This window comes from Camelus bactrianus, chromosome 8 (assembly GCF_048773025.1).
Source record: "Camelus bactrianus isolate YW-2024 breed Bactrian camel chromosome 8, ASM4877302v1, whole genome shotgun sequence".
Classification (NCBI taxonomy): Eukaryota; Metazoa; Chordata; class Mammalia; order Artiodactyla; family Camelidae; genus Camelus; species Camelus bactrianus.
In genome coordinates, this window is record NC_133546.1 from 2,857,517 (window position 1) to 2,876,241 (window position 18,725).

At 46.9% G+C, this 18,725-nt stretch overlaps 1 protein-coding gene across 1 annotated transcript in view; it reads left to right on the top strand.

Moving 5' to 3' along the window:
• The window catches only part of PDE10A (phosphodiesterase 10A), a 536,527-nt gene that overhangs the window by 46,950 nt on the left and 470,852 nt on the right, over positions 1-18,725 (top strand). The gene's annotated exons all lie outside the window — the stretch shown is intronic.

Here is an 18,725-nt window from a genome sequence, read left to right on the forward strand (position 1 = left end):
GAAGGGATCCTGCCAAGAACAGGTATTTTTTCATGATTTTCTAAAAGCAAACTCAAGGCGCAGGCCCACCTCCCTCTGACGGGGGGGCGGCTGCCCTGGCGTGGGTCCAGGTCACTCCACATGTCAGGAGCCATTTCTGGCTTAATGTGAGTGATTGGAGTGTTTCTGATGGCCCATCACAGGAGTGTCAGCATAATTCCGTGAAAAAGGCAGAAATTATCCAGAACACCTGGGCGAGAGAAAGAGTATTGCTTGGCTCAGTATCAGCTCTGTACTTCCCAGAAACAAACACACACCTGAGGAGGGAGGAGGCCTTGGGGCCATCCTGAATCCTTCCGAGTTTCCACACACTTCCACATCAGCACAGAATCTCAGCTACAGACAAACGTCTTTTTTTTTTGTTTTGTTTTGCTTTCTACACCAATCACTTTACCGAGAGTCAGGTTTTTTTAATTTTTTTGGTGGGAGGAGATTTTATATATATTTTTATTGAAGTACAGTCAGTTTGCAATGTTGTATCAGTTTCTAGTGCACAGCATAATGCTTCAGTTGTACATGAACATACATATGTTCGTTTTCATAGTCTTTTTCACCATAAGTTACTACAAGATATTGAATATAGTTCCCTGTGCTGTACAGTATAAACTTGTTGTTTATCTATGTTTTATATAGTAGTTAGTATCTGCAAATCTCGAACTCCCAATTTATCCCTTCCCACCCCATCCCCTCCTGGTAACCATAAGCTTGTTTTCTGCGTCCAAGAGTCAGTTGTTGAATGCCTGCAATGAGCAAGGCTGCGGCTAGAATCCATTTCTTAGTGAAGGACCATTGTGTGCCTGGACTTGGCACACAGGACTTAAGGCCGTCCTCCCAACGACACTGGATGAGGAATCAGGATAAATCGGGAGTTTGGAATTTGCACCTCCTGGAGAGTGATGGAAATGTTAGGTAGGTATCTTGATCGTGGTGGTGGTTTCATGGGTGTATATACATCTATCAAAATTCATCAAATTGTACATCTGAAATAGGTGCCGTTTACTGTACAGAAATTATACCACAATAAAGTTGTTTAAAATTTTTTTAATAAATTTTTAAAAAAGAAAAAATCAGGAGCTCAAAGAGGAAATTCACCTGTTGAAGGACACAGTAACTGTCAGGGGAGATTCTGGACTGGAAATTAGAACCTATGGCTCCACGGTGCCTTCACCCCACTGCTTAATTCTCCTTCTGTCGTCCTGGCAAGCCTGGACAGTGGTTTCTCAATTGGAAGGTCCAGAGCTGACACTTCTCCATCCCCAGTATAGCTTTTGGGTGCTCGGCGTCCAACGTCTGAGTAACTGCTGTTGAGGAAAGACTACATTCCTCCTTGAAGTCGCAGCGCCTACCAGAGTTCCTAACACTTAGAAGATAAAATAGATACACAGCAAGGACCTACTGTAGAGCACAGGAAACTATATTCAATTTCTTGAAATAACCTATAATGGAGAAGAATTTGAAAAGAAAATATATACATGTATGCATATGTGTAACTGCATCACTTTGCTGTACACCTGAAACTAACATTGTAAATCAACCTCACTTGAATAAAAAATTTTTTAAAAAGAAAAAGAAGAAGTTGTCCAACAAATGAATGTCTGTTAGAGTGAACATGAGCAAGTCCATGACGGCCAGGACCTTGGGACCAACCCCAGGCCGCTGGCACCGCTAGCTTCCCCAGATGAAGGCAGCGCACCTCCTTCTCCCCGTGGGCGTGTGCCCAGTGAGAGATGTCCCGCTTTGCCCCATCCCTGTCACTCTTGAAACACGCTGTTCTTTAGTTGCAGCAGAAGAGCAGGCTTGGAGGGGTTGAGCAGTTCGCTGCCCCGGGCTCCACCAGCCAGAAGGAGGGTGTCTGAGTGCTTGCGGGCCTGATAACTCTCTCTGATTCTGCAGGGTTCCTTGAACCCTATTTTAGCCTCATTCTTCAATCGATCTGCACAAGAGGTAAATAAGAACGCAGAGTTCCTCTGAGATCTCAGTCCTGACTCCAGTGAAGACCCTTAAACCCGTGTCTGTGAGATGCCCACACACGCCCAGCGCTCCGCTTTCCTACCTGGGTCTGAGTGTGATGAAGGTGGAGCCTTAATATTCTTACTGCTGATATGTAGTATATACAGCATGTATTTAATGATATATAAACTCTATAAAGTATATGTAAGTATTAACCATATAATATGCATTTAAATATGTATAATTTATGGGTATATGCATATTTTATACATATTAAAGTATAATTAATAAATACATATCTTCCTCCTTAATAATATAAACAAAGGAAAAATGAGAAAATGCAGACACAACTAGGAGAAAATATAAGGCCTCTTGAATTCTACCCACAGACCAACACGTTAGTGTATATTCTTTAAACCTTCTGCATATAGTCATTTATATATTCATATTTTTTCCAAAAATAATGTTTTCTTGTGGTTACTATTTATAAACTGCCTTAAAAATACTTACTATACTACAATTACCTTTCCATGTCAATAACATACTTTTACGCTATCCTTTCAATGTAGAAATGTAATAATTTATTTAACCAATCTTCTGAGGTTGGCTTTTAGGCTATTTCTAACAGCAGCGTAGCAAAAATCCTTACTGTCCAATCTTCAGTTGCATCCTTAATTACTTGCTTAGGCTGAATCCCTGGCAGTTTAAGCGCTGGCTTGAGCCTTTTGAAGGCTGTTTGTATCCTTTCAATAAGTTAGTTTCGTAGTTAGTAGTTGGAGAAAAATCCAGCCACGTTTCTCCCACCCCGAGCAAGCCTTTGTCTGCAATGGCAAAATCTGTAGAAATGCAACCTATTTCTATTAACACAGTATATCCTTTTTGATGTGAAGTTGAATATCTTCATTGGAAAACAGTTATTTGCAGTAGCTCTGAGGTTTCAAGATTTTGCCACGGCCCGTGAAGTCATTTGAGAATAAGCGAAGCCAAGACAGTCCTGGGGTCCCGGATGTTTGGCTCTGGGTGGGATGACGTGGAATGTCTGATCCTCCTTGGCCGGGATGCTGTGCTCTAACTGTCAATGTTTGGAAGAGCCTGGCTTGTTTTTCTCTTTCCTGTTGTCCAGTGCAGGCACAGGCAGGGAGAGTGTGAACACAGGGTGTGCCCGATCTCACAGGCAGGATTTCCAAATTAACTGCAAACTGCGGATTTTTTAAAGGTCAGTTGAATTTTTGTTGTTGTTGTTTGACTTTTCCATCTAAAATGAAACATTTGCATTTGAGAAGAATTTAGACACTGATACAAACACTAGGGAAGAAGTCCAAACAGCAGTGCCTTCTCGATACTAAAGGACACAAGCACATTTAATTACAGATGGATGAGGCTCAAGGGGGTCTTTGGCCAGACAAGAAGGGGTGGATTTAGCTCCACGCAAGAGCTTGGTGACTTCTCAGCAGGATGGGCTCTGTTAGCCAGAAGCTCTGGCCTTGCCGTGGCTTCGAGCCCCGCCCGCAGAGGAGCTCAAGGGCTGCACATCAGCACGTGTTACTGGTCCTTGCCTCACCGCCCTCTGCCAGGGAGCGCCTCAGGTGGCAACCGCGGGCAGAACACATCTGGGAAACTCGTGTCCCAGGAGCCGACCCTCCCAGGGAAGCAAGTCTCTGCACATTGGCCGAGGGATACAATTTTTAAAAACTTTTATTCGGAGATAAATGTAGATTTTCATGCGCTTGAGAAAAACAATACAGAAGGGTCTCCTGGACCCTTCACCCAGTCCAACATATCAGCCCGCATGCCTGTGGGGCAGCATCTCCGCGGGAGGCTGACATTGTGTAATGAGCCCATCGCAGCTTTCACAGGCTTCCTTTCACTCGTCTGCATGTTTAGGTTTATGCACCTCTATCCCACATGGAGAACAGTTTGACCACCATCATCATGCGGGTACAGAGCCACTCCACCACTGGGGTCTCCGCTTTTATAGCCACAGCCCCGCCCTTTCTAAGCTCATCACCTTCTGACAACTGCCGGTCTGCTCTCCCTTCCCACAGTCTTGTCATTTCGAGAGCATTCTGTAAATGGAATCTTACAGAATGCAGTCTTCTGAAGCTGGCTCTTTCCACCGCGTACAGTATCTGGTGGCTCATCCACGTGTGTTTGTTGGTGAGCAGGGTCCCGTGGTAGGGATGGACCACCACTGTTTCACCCACTGGAGGACGTCTGAGTTCTTTCCAGTGTTTTTATTGGACATTTGAGCACAGGCTTTTGGGTGAATATCAAGTCTTCGTTTCTCTGGGATAAATACTCAGGAGTACCAGTGCTGGGTCACGTGGTAAAGGAACGTTTGGTTTTGAAAGAAGCTGCCAAACTGTTTTCTAGAGTGGCTGTGCCATTTGCATTCCCACAGCCGTGTAAGAAGGATCTGGGTTCTCTGCAGCCTCGCCAGTATGTGATGTTTTCACTAGTTTATAAAACTGTACCCATCTGACAGGTGTGTAATGATAGCTCATCGTGGTTTTGCTTTGCCTTTGCCTCATGGTTAATGATGCTGACCATCTTTTCATGGCATATTTGCCATCTGTATATCCCGCTGAATGAAATCTCTGTTCGTGTCCTTTGTCCGTTTTCTGATTTGATAATTTTTTTTTTTTTACTGTTGAATTTTGAGAATTCCTATATATTCTCGCCATGAGACCCTTGCCGGAATGTGGTTTGCCAATATTCCCTCCCAGTCCGTGACTTATATTTCATCCTATTCACGGGGTCTCCTGTCCAGCAAAAATTTTTGATCTTGATGAGACCCGTCTTACCCATTTTCCCATTTATAGGTAATGCTTTTGGTGTCAAGTCTAAGAACTAACTCTTTGCCTGGTCCTACATCCCAAAGATTTTCTCCTGTTTTTGTCTAAAAGTTGTGTGTTTTACACGTCAGTTTGTGATCCACTTTGAGTTAATTTTGGTATAAGGTATGATCTTTGGGTCTAAGTTTGTTTTTTGTTTGTTTGTTATGTTGTTGGTTTTTTTAGCTCAAGATAAGACTTCTACATTAGGGCATCTTTACCACCTCACTCCTAGGCTCTGGCCCACCCTGTCCCCACCACCCACACACTGTGTGTGAAACAGGAATTCAGATACCTGCCAAACCTCCCTAAAGACAGCCTGTAAAGAGCAAATTATGCTGCAGATATGAAAAGGCCAAAAAACACTGCCTGTGTCAGGAACTGTCCCATCCTATCTCTGGTTACCTGGATGCAGGTAACTTAGTCATTATACGCAGTGAGGGTCTGTATTTGGGGTTTCAGAATCTTCCTTCCAGGCCATTGGAGAAGCTATGGGAGCTCATGTCCCAAGCTGCCCTGACACCCATTCACAGAATCAGAGTCGATGACCCTGGAATTCTGAGCATGTCTAAATGTGCAGAGTGGAGACCAGGTCCCCTTTGACCGCAGACATACCCTTCGGCTGAGGGAAAGGGATCTGTCTGCGTGGCACTGCCCCCAGGCTGGGATGGCTTTTTGTGGGCACCACCCCTGTCTCAATGTCCTGATGGCTGTGACAGCAGGAGTGTCCCATGGCCTGGTGGGGGACAATTCTTTCCTCAGCATCTTCATTCTGGATGAAATAGCCATGATTTATTCATTCACATAAGCCTCTCCTTCTCCGTGTGATAGTTTACTGTCATCTGCTCTATTAACTGGCTTGGTTTTTCCCCCACCCTGACCTCCACATTAAATGCTACGTAATGCTTATATATTTTCACAAGTCAATGCAAAGGCACATCTTAGACCCACCTGGATCACCAGGCAAAACACTGGGCGGTTGTGCTCTCTTCTGCTTCTGCCGCCCTTTCTGCAGGCACAGCAGCCCCTTTCTCTGCCTTGCTGGGGCTCCCGCAGCTCCTAGGGTCAGGTCAAGGGCCCCCTCCCCACCACAGGCCCTGGGATCCTCTCACCTCTGCTGATCCTTCTCCCTTCAGAAAACCCATAGCATCTCTGCGCCCACGGGATGCTACGTGCTCCTCCAGGTCTTTATGTCCCAGGTTTAAGCCGTCTCACTGACAAGATCGGGCACAGTTTGAGGAAAGGGGCCTCGAGGATGCTTTGCTTCTTTGGTCTCCCTGGGAGGCGAGGTGTCCTCAGTCCCCACGTGTGGAAGGCCCGGTGAACAGAGTGACCGGGTGCTCCGAGTGGGAGTCTGGGGCCCGTGCACCCCCGGACTGAGCGCATGTAAAGCACGCATGATGCCTGCAGAGGGCGCCCTCCTCCAAACCGGGATGCTCCCTGCCTGGTAGCCTACTCCCTCCACGTTCTGGTCTTACTCTGAAACCGAAGTTCGGGAGCTGAAAATCACCTTTGAGTGTAGAGAGCACTGTCTGCTTTCTCCGAAAAGAGAACTGACACAAATTTCTGGTTACATTTATGCAATTATCTTTGTTCTCAAAACGGTTCATTTCAACTAGCAGTGGATGACAATTAAAATCCCAAATTGGGCCACTATTTCCTGAATCTCTTTCCAAGTATGCCAAGACTATGTGAAGGAATTCCACCCGGTAACTGGCCATCGCGCTGAAAGAAGGCCGCAGCGAGGGCGCTTGGTGCCAAGGATGTACGTGCTCCCGCTGTTCTGCGGTCTCAGACGGAGCCGGAAGCCCTCCCGGCTGCAGTGGGAAGGGCGGACACTGGCTCCAGGCCACCCCTGCGTCACGCCGGGCCCCGGCCTGTGAGGGCCTCCTTCACAGGGCTCTGCCGCCTGCCGTTATGCGCGCAGGGGCTGGAACGTCTGGGATAAGCGTAGTTCCCTTTCGGGCAGGCGTGCACAGAGTTTATGCTGAGAAACCGCCCAGCCTTAGAAAGGCCTGTTTTCAAGAGAAGGCTCTAAGTTGGTAAGCAGCTCCATAAAGGCAAAAAAGAAGCATTTTGTGAAATGCTTCTCTCCCAGGAAAATAAAAAGCAGCAGCTCCTTCGTGACGTCATGATTAGCGTAGGAGCAGTTTTTCCTGGGGTAGCTCCTGTCTGCTCCTGCGCCACCAAGATTTAGTGTCACACGCTGGTTTCTTTTCTCTCCTTGGGCTGGTTTGCCCTGTTTCACTGGGGGAGGGTATTTCCACATTTCGCTCCCTGCAGGTTATCTGCTCCACCTGTGTAGACACCAGGGCTTGTCCACACAGACCAGCCCTAGAATTTGGACTACGGGGCTCTGCACAGAACCAATGACTGAACCTTGCAGTGCCCATGCCCGAGACTCACCAATGCTTCTGGGAGGAGAACATCCCTGCGGGCAGATCTACTCCCCCCGACAGCTCGGGGCCGGTGTTTGACCTTCCTGACTCTGAGCCGGTGTGGGGCCCACGGGAATGGCCTGAGCTGCTTTTGGTTCATCCTCACATGTTCATAATCTCAGGGGATTTGGTTCTTCTTGAAAATTGGGGTCATTGCTTGACCAGCTGGAAGCAAGTAGATTGTCCTAGTCCTTTTGAAAAAAAAAAGAGAGAAAAGTAGGTCACTTCCAATAGGAATGTCTAGCTATCAAATATTGAAGACACCTTACATTTATTGCTTTGTATTTTAATTTTAAGACATGCAGGCTCTTCATGGTGTCTGGGCAGAAAAAGACGTGCAAACACAGCCGAATAGCCCTGTCTGGGGTGGTCTATTGGCCACTCATGTGTGTTTGCACCGCATGGTCTCAGAGAAACTGATGACGAGGGCAGGTCTGACCACTAATCAGACATGGGGAGGCTTGACCACATCATTACTGCTGTCTTGGACTCAGGATGGAACGTCCCTAACAGTGGCAAGTCTGTATCTGCAGTGACACTGATTTCATCTTCCATCAATATGCTTTCCCTGGTCATTGAGATTTTGCCCCCAGCAGAGTAGGATTAGAACATAAAATTTCCTTTCACTGTTATAACTACGATATCATAGAAACTTGGAAAATGCTAGTTTTGTTATTTGTTTCTTCATGGGTTTATACATTCCAAGGCCAGAAAGTAAAGTATCATTGATGTTTTTCTATGAGATGATATGACTCATCTCCAGACAGACAGAAGGTAAAAATACAGAAACACTCAAAGGTTTAATTCTCTCTATACACATAAATGGATAAACGGGAAATAACATAGTTATTCCAACTTCATGGCATCAAACTCTTAGTAAAGTTAAGAAATGTTCTCCACTGTTTTGACAGAAAATTCTTTTTTAAATTGAAACAACAACTGTTATCATTCCAGGCCACTCTTTCCAGCTGCCCCAACTCTACCGGCCTCCAGTCCCTGGCAGCACTGTGGCTTGTGCTGGTCCCATGCCGCTCCCCACCCTCTCTGAGGCTGCCAGGCTCCTCCCCAGCTGAAGTCCCAGTGTCCACCCCTGTGCCACTCCTTGCTCACACGCCTGACCGCCCTGCCCCACCTTGCTTCGCTTTAGCAGAACCAGATCTAAACCAGATTGTGGTCCAGAGAATATTGAAATCCAAGTCTCTCCACCTCCACCCAAACAGCTGAAGGTGGCTGGCGAAAACACACACACCACACGATTATGCATGCAACCACACTATACACACACCAGACAACCTCACTACACACACCACAGACCACACATGCACACTACACACACAACTCACAACCACACTACACGCACAGCATACAACCACACTGCAAACATATAATACACGCACCACCCAACCACACCACATACATAATACACCCACACCACACACACAACACACAATCACACACGTGCACCATACACACAAACACATAACCGCACTACACACAATACACACACCATCCAATCACACCTCATAACACATCCCCACCACCCACACAACCACACTACACACACCACAGACCACACATGCACACTACACACAACACACACAACTCACAACCACACTACACGCACACCATACAACCTATACACCCCCCCACACACATGGCCTCACTTTAAACCCTTGAGCACAGCCTCAGGGTAGCAGCCCCAAGTCCACTCGACTCCCACATTCCCAGATGGCCGGTGTGTGCACCTCCTGGCGCTGGACGGCAAGCCCCCCTCCCTCTACGACCCCCACTCAGTGGAAACCCCGCTTCCCTCCGCTCTGAGGATGCTGACCACCGGGGACCGTGTCCCGCTCCCCCTGCACGCGGCCCGGGCTCTGTGTGGCTCCCTCCACCTTCCCCGCGTCACACATGTCCCTCTCCGAGTTGCGTCCTTCACATCAGCACACGGATATACTGGTGTTTCTCATGTCGTCAGCTTTCTCTTGACCCCGTCCCCCAGATGGTCCTCCTGGACCATCTGTCCTCTTCCTGCAGTGACTCCTTTGATGTCTTGTCTGCCCCTGAGTCCCTCCCAGAGATTTCCCCTGCACCCCTGCCTTCTCATCCTCTTACCCTGCTCCTCCCGCCACAGCATGATCGCCTTCTCACACACCCAGGGGCTTTCATACTCATTATGTTACTCTTATCAGCTGACCTCCCCCTCAGCTTCTGCAATGTCAGTTCCCTGAGGGCAGGGAACAGAGTCATTTTTGTTCCCCACGATATCCCTTTAAATTTTTTTTCTTATTTTTTATTGATGTGTAGTTGATTTATCATGTTAGTTTCAGGTGTACAGCAATTATCCGTATACATACGTACATATATGTTTTTCTTTTCTGTTCTGGCTCATTACGAGACATTGAATACAGTTCCCTGTGCTATACTGTAGGTCCTTGTTGTTCATCTGTTTTATATGTAGAGTAACGTGTGCCTGGTAACCCCAGCTCCTGTTTGCTCAAAGAATGCTTGTCAAGTAAATAAGCCACCAACATCTGACTCACCTACTAAGGCATTGGGAGAATTTAATTTAAAATGTGCATGAAAGAAGAAAAAGCAGGTTGTTCTTTCCCTGCTTTCTCTAAACTGACCGTCAAGTATCAACGTCTGTTGGAATTTAAGTCTATTTTTGAGCTCTGCCTCCTGGCACCTGAGACCCCCTGACCTTGGCTCTTACCTCTCAGCGGTTGGCAATACTCCGGAGTCACGGCAAGGCGTGTGAGCAGGAGCCGGGGAGGCCTGGCGGGGAGTCCGTGGTGCAGAGCCGTCCCATGGAGCAGTGGCTGTGTGGGCAGCACGCCGCGGCGCCGGCAGGCCCACACTTGGCCCCGCTGCCCCCAGGGGCTGGTTTCCAGTGCCTGACAGCGCGTGTGGGAAGATACAGGCATCGGATCAGGGCCGAGGGCAGTGACAGAACAAGCCTTCAGGTTATTCTGTGAGTGTTTGGGCCTTTGCTCCAAGGAGACTTGGATCACAGAGAGGCTGGAGAAGGCACGAAGGACGTCCTGAAAACGTATTTATTTAACTAATATTGGTTGAGCAGTAGCTGGTGCAGGCACTCCCCAAATGGTAGGAGTATGGTGGTGTAAGATAAAACCCCTGCCCACGGGCACGGGGAAGCCGTGTGAAACGAGGTCACAGACCCAAATAATGACCTTTCTGATGACAGCAGAAATAGTGAGGTGAGAGGCTCCCGAGGGGGTATGGGCAGGGAGGAAAGAACGGGGGGAAACATCAAAAACAATTTTTTATTCAATTTCAAAATATAACAGAGGCTGGTCATGCCCACTGCTGACTTTGATTTTTGTCCTGGAATTTATAGTAAGCAGGCGTACGAGTGTCCGTGTGTGTGTATGTGTGTGTGTCTAAGAGTGAACCTAAGGTCAGAAGGTAAATACTCGATCGTGGCTCAGCACAGCTATACCAGGGTTAGACCGGCGGCCTCATTCTTACAGAGGAGTCCTGGCACTAAAAGACACTCCACACCAGACCAACACAGGGCCGCGTGCAGAGAGCACCAGCAGGAGTCCTGAAGGAGGCAATGCGTGCAAGGGCGCGGGAGGGCGGGGCGGCACCAAGGCACGCATCGCCAAGTGGAAAACAGATAAATGAATGAGCTTGGTCCTGCTGTAGTCTAGGTCAGAAAACTTTCTCTGCAAAGGGCCAGCAGGAAGCATTTTAGGTTTTATGGCCCATATGGTCTCCATCAAAACGACTCAACTCTGCCATTGTAGCATGAAAGTCACCACAGACAACATGTGACCAATGAGTCTGGCTGTGTCCCCAAAAACTGTTCACCGAACAGGCAGAGTGCAGGCTGAAGTGTGTTTAGATTATGGTCGTTTTCTGGGGTGACTGAGAGTATCTAATGATGTGTGATGTTAGAAGCCAGACGGATGAAGACCTCCGAGACCCCCAGGCGTGTAGAGAATGGGTCATGGTGAAGCATGCTGTTACCACGAGGCTTCTGAAAGTTATCCAGAGCAGGATTCCTGCCTTGGCTGGACTTTGATGGGAGCATTACCCTGGCTTCCATCTGCACGATAAAGTTCAGGGAGTGTTGGAAAGATCAGATTGAAGAGCCACTGAATGATTATAGTTCTAAAAATAGGATTGTAGAGGTAGCTTTGGAGGGTTGGCCTGGGTTGGCAGACCACAGACGGAGGCTGGTCCAGCCCATGGCCTGTTTCTTACAGCCCACCAACGGAGAATGGCTTCTGCACTGGAGAAGGTCACCAGTAGGACCAGGACGGGGAGGGGGAGAGGGAAGAGGAGGAGGGCGAAGAGGAGGGGGAGGGGAGGAGGAGGGGGAGGAGAAAAGAAGAGAGCTGCCTGCACTCCCCACGCCTGGGGTAGGCCCCAGCATGGCTGCACGGCTCCCCTGCCCTGAGGGGTGGTACGTGTCCATATCCCAGGTGGGCAGACGTCACTGTTGGAGTGGAAACGGGGAAAGGGACAAGGCTCTGGCTCTGTTTTCCTCTCTAAAGAACCTGGTCAGGGGTAGGGCATAGCTCAGTGATAGAACACATGCTTAGCATACATGAAGTCCTGGGTTCAATTCCCAGTGTCTCCATTTTTTTAAAAAAAAGGGAAAATGGGCAAAGGATAGGAATATACAATCCAAAAAAATACTAAGCACAGATGAAATTTGAAAGTATCTTCAAACTCTTGGCTATCAAATTAAATGCAAATCAAAAAAACCCAAACTTGGTCAGTCAGAGAAGGCAGAAGTCAGACCTGCTGTGCTTCCTGACAGAGCATAAAGTTTAATCATTCAGATGGCCTTTTAGGGAAGGAAGTCCCTTATCCTCCCATGTTGGTTCAAGAACAGAGTCAGGTTCTTAAACCTGGACAGTGTGGCCTGTCTGTGGGTACCAAGCGCTTCGCAGAAGAGTATGATTTACATCTGTGCTTCTGCCATTTGGTAGGAGCAGATTTTCCATCATCTGTCATTGAAAACAGCTCTCCGTCACTTACCACAATGTTGCAAACACATCTGTGGAGAGAACTGGCGTCTGTGTCACTCATGAGTAATGTCACTCCCCAGGTGCCCCCACTGCCACCCCTTCACGTGCAAAGCCTGGGAGGAGAATGGGGGCGGCTCAGCCCACATCTGCGGAATGAGAGTACAGCCAAATTGGCTCAAAAGACGTAAACTAACACACTTCCTGTTTTTACTCTAGGTACATAGATATAAATGGGATATTTAAACCTATTTTCAAACGCACATAGTTTAAGTGTAAAAATCAGTTTGCCATTCAGGCAATTCTATGAAAAAAAAGTTGTAAATCTCCATTGACCCATTGGCAAGTAAAATAATTATTGTCTGGCAGCAAGAATTTCTGGTACTCCTGTGGGCAGATAATGGAATTTATAATCATTTAAGTATCAATGACATTAGATCTCAATTCAACAGAAGTTGACGGTGCTTTGAGGTATGTTCTGAATGAGAATAAGCCAATGCATTCTATTCACTTGTTTTAAACCTGAAAATGTGTATTATATTTTAATTACCCATATTTTCAAACCCTATTGGCAATTTAAGAATATATAGCTTGTGGGTGAGGGCAGAGCATATGTGAAAAGTCTGTACTTTGTGCTCGTTTTTTGTGAATCTAAAACTGCTCTAAAAAGTAAAGTTTATTAAAGAAAAACTACACCCACGTTTGAGCCCCTCTTCCAGAGAATTCTATACATGATGAGACCATTGAGGTTAAAAATTTCTATAGCTTCTGACACGTGGAATTCAAATTTACTTCGTTCAGTCTGTATTTTTGTACAGTACCCTGGAATTGTTGGAGTACAAAGTCATTTTCCCTTTTGGAGCAATAAGTGAATTAATTTCAGTGGGCTTCCTGTATTTACTGAGCATTTATTGGGGGTGGGGACAGTGAGGCACACAGACCTGGTCCCTCACTGGGGACAGAGGGTAGGGCGCCTTGGTAAGAAAACGCAAGTTAGAAGGAACCCATATCAAGGCACAGATCACAGACCTCAGAGCAAGCAGGTGTGTCGGGCTCTCAGGCTCCAGAGATAGAAGCGGTGTCTAAGCTGATCTTGAAAGATGGAGAGAGTCTGATGGTACTGAAACTTGGGGAGGATGTGGGGGACTCGTCTGGACGCCCCGGCTGGGCAGTCCTTGTATCAAATTCCAATTTCTTGTGGGCTCCGCTGAAATGATACACAAAACGTCTGACTGGTTTCCTCCCTTTATTTTACTCCGTGAATAGGTAGCACACAGATGTACAATTGTAGAGGCCAGAGTCTTATTCCCAAATTTGCTCTGGTTCTGACTTAGAACTCAGCATTAGATTTCAACATCTCTTAGGTGCAAAGATTGAATCAGGGTGGTTGGCTGACACTCTTCGCAGAATCTCACTTTGTCCCTGTTTTTACCTGAGTGTCCTGGGACCATGGACACCTTCTAGTTCAGGGGTGAATCACAGTTGAGCTAAGAAAATCATGGTAATTCAGGTCCCCCTGTCAGTGGTAGTTTAACATCTGCCGTGGAACCCAGTCCCAGCCTCTGTGGCAGGAGATGGCTGATGGGAAAATAAGTTTTTCCAAAAATAGAACAAAGTTCGGGGTGGGAGCCACAACCCTCTCCTTCCCTGGGCTGAGTACAGAGCTGGGAGTTATTGCCGCCATCTTGTTGCAGTGGAAGGAAATCCAAAGGAACTTCAGCAAAGCCCTGAATTCGAGCTGTGGAGTACCACCCAACCCTGAGACTTCTTATATGAAATACTAAATTCCAACTATTTAAACTCTTTTTCATGGGCTATTCTGCTGCCTGTAACTGCGAATCTTCCATCAACACTGAACTTGGACAAGAGAGATGACTCTTTGAAGATCCCCATATGGTAAAGACAGAAGAGCCAGTGTCAGTTAACAGAGGACATGGTTTTAATTTTTATGACAGCATGATTGGTCCACGTCCCACAGAGCAAGTTAATATCTAATTTGCTTGACAACCATGTAGAAGAGACAGAGTTGTTAGTAACTGCCGAAGATCAAAGGGAATCCATTTTTTTGTTTTGTTTTATTGTTTCAACAATCTTTTAACCCAGAGCCCCGCGACAGCATGCTCAGTGTAGAGTAGGTGAGAGTTTAGTGCCTGCATGGATCTGGTGCAAAGCAGGAGAGAGAGGCAGCAGAAGGAAAGCTCTGAGCGCTTGTTTTCTCTCTGTTGTTAGCTTTGGCCACTGTGTTTCATAGAGGGTGGAGCCAGTAAGAAGGCTTGGCCTTAAATTCCAGTTTTGAATCTGCGTACTTAGTGACCCAGTTATAGTGGGAGAGAACACGTGGGGATCAAACTTGGAATCAGGTCACGGAGTCTCAGACGCTTGACAGACACTTTATCTTTTTGGTACTGGCAGATTGCACAGAAATGTGTTTGGATCAACAAATTGCAAATCAGAAACCGGCATTAGTTCCCACAGTCGCCAACAACATTTTTAAAGAATATTTAAAGCAGCATCATCACACGTTGCCAAATTAACGTTCCCATGGCAATGCTAATGCAGCCACCTTGTGCAAAAGTAATTACTCACCGATTGTTATTGTTTGCATCTTAAAGACTAGTGTTCAGATCTTGTCAACAAGATCTGAATAACATGGTACAGGTTATTGGATCATAACAGTCCTTTCATTAAACCGTGACCCGAACCACATGCCATGGCTGGATTAAGCATTTTTAGGATTACCTTCACACCAAAATGTCTTTTTTTTCTGGTGGACTCATAAATTTTAAATCCAGATCGTCTCAGACTTTGGCTCATTTCAGAAGTACAACCAAACCTAGGAATGAAAACCAATGACCATCAGCACGTGGGAGGCTCTCCGGTCTCTGGTCCCAGTGTCTGAGCATACTGAGTGATGTACTGGAGAAGGAGGGGAGCTCAAGATGCTTGCAGCATGGCCATGGCCATGATCTAGGCTTGTAGCCATAACCTTGGTTGTCAGGAAAGTAAATGAAGAGCATGTTGGACCACGGGGTCCCATGATTCAGCCTCGTGCATACACACATACATATCTGATTGCACATGCAGCGCCCTGGGGGCTCACGGAGGCTGGCCGGGTCCCTGGACAGAGAATGAGGAAAAGACAGTGGTGCTCTGTAGCAGGCAGGGGACGTGCCTTACACCTTCCAACGTCCTGTGGTGTTGCTACTCCTCTGCCATATAGAAAACATGGCCTGAAGTGGGATCAGTTCCAGGAGGTTGTGGGAAGGCCTTGCCTCCCTCTGTGTTTGGTATCTGTTCTAGCCTTCACATGGAATACATGGTCTGCATCAGGTTTTAGGATTTCATTATATTTTCTTGTCTTAATCTCCAATTATTTCTCATTTTATTTTATAATTTTTTAAAAGCCACTGGTTGGTTTTTCTTTTCCCTCTAATTGCTCTACTTTGAGAGGAGAGACCCTGCCTTCTCCCTTAGCACTCAGCCTCACACTTGTCCAACCTAATGATGGGACGACCTGAGAGGCCAGGCCTCCTCATCTAAGCCTGGTGCTCATACTTCTAGTTGAATAGAAGCAGTCAGAGGACACATCCTCCTTTTGCAGAAGAAAGTTGGCCTTGGACACACTCTGCAGTTGTACTTTTTCAACTTAGAGCTCCATGCTGTTTGTTCAGACTCTTTTTAGGTTAAAGTGCCTAAATTATATTTGATTATTTTGGAAGAAAAATATGCAATGAGACAATCTTTCTGTGCCCTAAAATCAGCTGGCATCCCAGTCTCTACATTTCACTTTTTCTCTAGAAGCATCCTGGCCACATCTGTCATTTGAACAAACCACTTGAGAGACAAATTGGAAAACAGCATGGAATCCTTTGGAAGTCTAGGTTTCTGGTCTTAAATGTATTTTAAAATATTCCCCATTCATATAACTTTTTCTTCTACACCCTTGTGCGTATAGGATGCCTTCCTTATGAGATGACACACTCATGGAAATATTACCAGAATGAAACTGAGATGGGGGTATCTGCCTGCGTCTTGGCCATCACTTGGTTTGAGAAAGGAGAAACTGGCCACAGGCAGTTCATGCATCTCATCGGCTTTTTCTGAGGTGGCTCCTGCTGAGCTGGTGGCAGTGTCCCCGGACATCCCCTGTTTCACCCTCTCCCTCAGTGTCTCTGTGCAGCTGCTGCATCTTCTCCCAAGATGCCGCGTCTTCGTTTTGGCATCTGTTCTGCAGCTGGGAAAAATCTCCGTGGGATAACGTGACCGGCAACTTGGTTAGTGTTATAAACCGCTTGAAAATGAAAGATGCTTTAACAGGCCAAATCCTGGAATCTTGTTTATGAAATGTTCTCATAACTCTTCACAAAGCTGCACTTGGTACATCGAGGCTCTAAGACTTGGAGGCAGCTTTGAGGTGTGGGGACACTAGGAGGAAGTGTCCGTTTGTTTTCCAAGTTAGTTTAGCTCACTGGTGATGTCATAAGACCACTGTCACCTAGGCAATGGAACATGTTGCTATGGGAACCTCAAAGCTGATAAAACTGCTTCAAAACGTTGACAGTTGGAAAAGCCTCTTTTTTCCTGTGCTCATGCCAATAAGGATGCGTGTACAGGGGGAAGGGTGTTTAGTTTAAAACAGTAACATTTGAAGTTGGTTAATATAAACTATTTAGAATATTGAAATTTGGGGGAAAGCGTTACCATTCAGCTACATTAAAAGAGATTCTTGCTGGTACACTCAAAGGCCTGAGGAAGTCAGAGTTGTTATAAGGAAGATATAAAACCTCCTTGCAAAGCTAAAAGAAACACAGACGTGTTGAATGGTACATCTCACTCACATCTTACCCTGGATTTGGGCCACGGATGACTGGTTTGTGCACAGACTTGATGTATTTATTTCAGATTTCACTTCCCATCTTCTGAGATTTCTGGGTTTCATGGTACAGGTTATTGGATCATAACAGTCCTTTCATTAAACCGTGACCCGAACCACATGCCATATCCTCGCCCACGTGTTTGTCCCGTCACACTTCTGTATACGGGCGCACCTGTGTCTGCGTGCGCGTGTGTATGCATTCACGCACACGCACTCATTGTCACGGCGGCCCTCTTCTGGGTCACGGCAAATGCGGGATCAGCGAGCCCTGAACCACAGCTCCTGCGGGAAAAGTGGGTTAGGTTCCTGCCAGACCCTGGTCACACACTTCATCCATGGATAAACACAAAGCCTTATTTCATGTGTGCTTCTGTTTAAAGATGCCTTATTTAACACATACTGTGGTTTCACTTACTTGAACTCACCGCCGACCGCGCTGTAAGTCAGGCCCGAATGAGGACTTTCCAATAAGTGTGTTTCCTCTGTTAAGCACTAGACAGCATGTCAGCACTGGACTTGGGGGCCATTTTAAAGAGTGAAACCACGTGCACACACCAAACACAAAAATGTGGGAAACACGGCACTAAACAGACCACAGAAGGGGCCCTTGTTTACAGTATGAGCTGAACCAAGACCCAATGTTGCCTTGTTCGACCTCAGCTGGGAACTCGGGTGTCATCAGGGAGTTCAAATTTTTCTCCTCTTCAAGTGTGTCCGCAGGTGAGTGCAGACTTGGGGTTACATATAAATTTTATCGAGTAGTAAATTCACAGACACGGATTCCATGACTGATGCCGACCGACTGTGTCTATACACATACAAAGTCTGCACGCCCGCTGGGAGACCCAGGGGTGAGCCATGTGGGGCATAGCTGACCCCTCCCTGAGAGAACGCCGCACACTTCCTGTCCCTTGAAAGTGACCTCTAAGTGCCCTGCAGACGAGCTCCCCTTCCTGGGCCCTTCAAGCACTGGCTCTTACCCTCCTCATGTGGTGCTTCCAAGCACGTCTGGTGTGGTGCTGTCTCCAGGTAGGTGAGCTGTCATCCCGTCCAGGCTGTGCAGAGGTGGAGGGGACCCGGGGCCCCATGTCCAGTGCAGTTCTCTGCACCTGGTGAGTGAGCTGAAATACAGGAACACGCAAGCTGGAGGCCAGGAGGTCAGCAGGGCCTCATCTGGAAGGATGTTATCAGCCTGTGTCTGTCCTGCTTTCCATGTCTTATCTGGTTTACCAGCTGCCCCAGACCTAGAGACGATGACAGAGGATGGCATTAGCTGTCCGGAGACCATGAAGGCCTTGCCTGTACAACCAGACAGCAGTTGCTCTTCAAATCCTCATCTGTAGGACAAGATCTCTTGTGTATGGAAATTTTATGGCTCTAAAGTTCTTTTCGAAAGAAAAAAAAAGTTTTAATCATGTAATTCTGAGAAACCCAGATGGGGTTATGTAACATGGCCCTCGCATGTTGTTTTAGGAGCCCTGCTCTTTGTGAATGTGTCCAGGGAATAATGCGATCCGTCCTTTCTGTGTTCTCCATCAGGCGTTGATCGCCACGTCACCCAAATCTGGGTGACAGTTGTGTTTCCTCA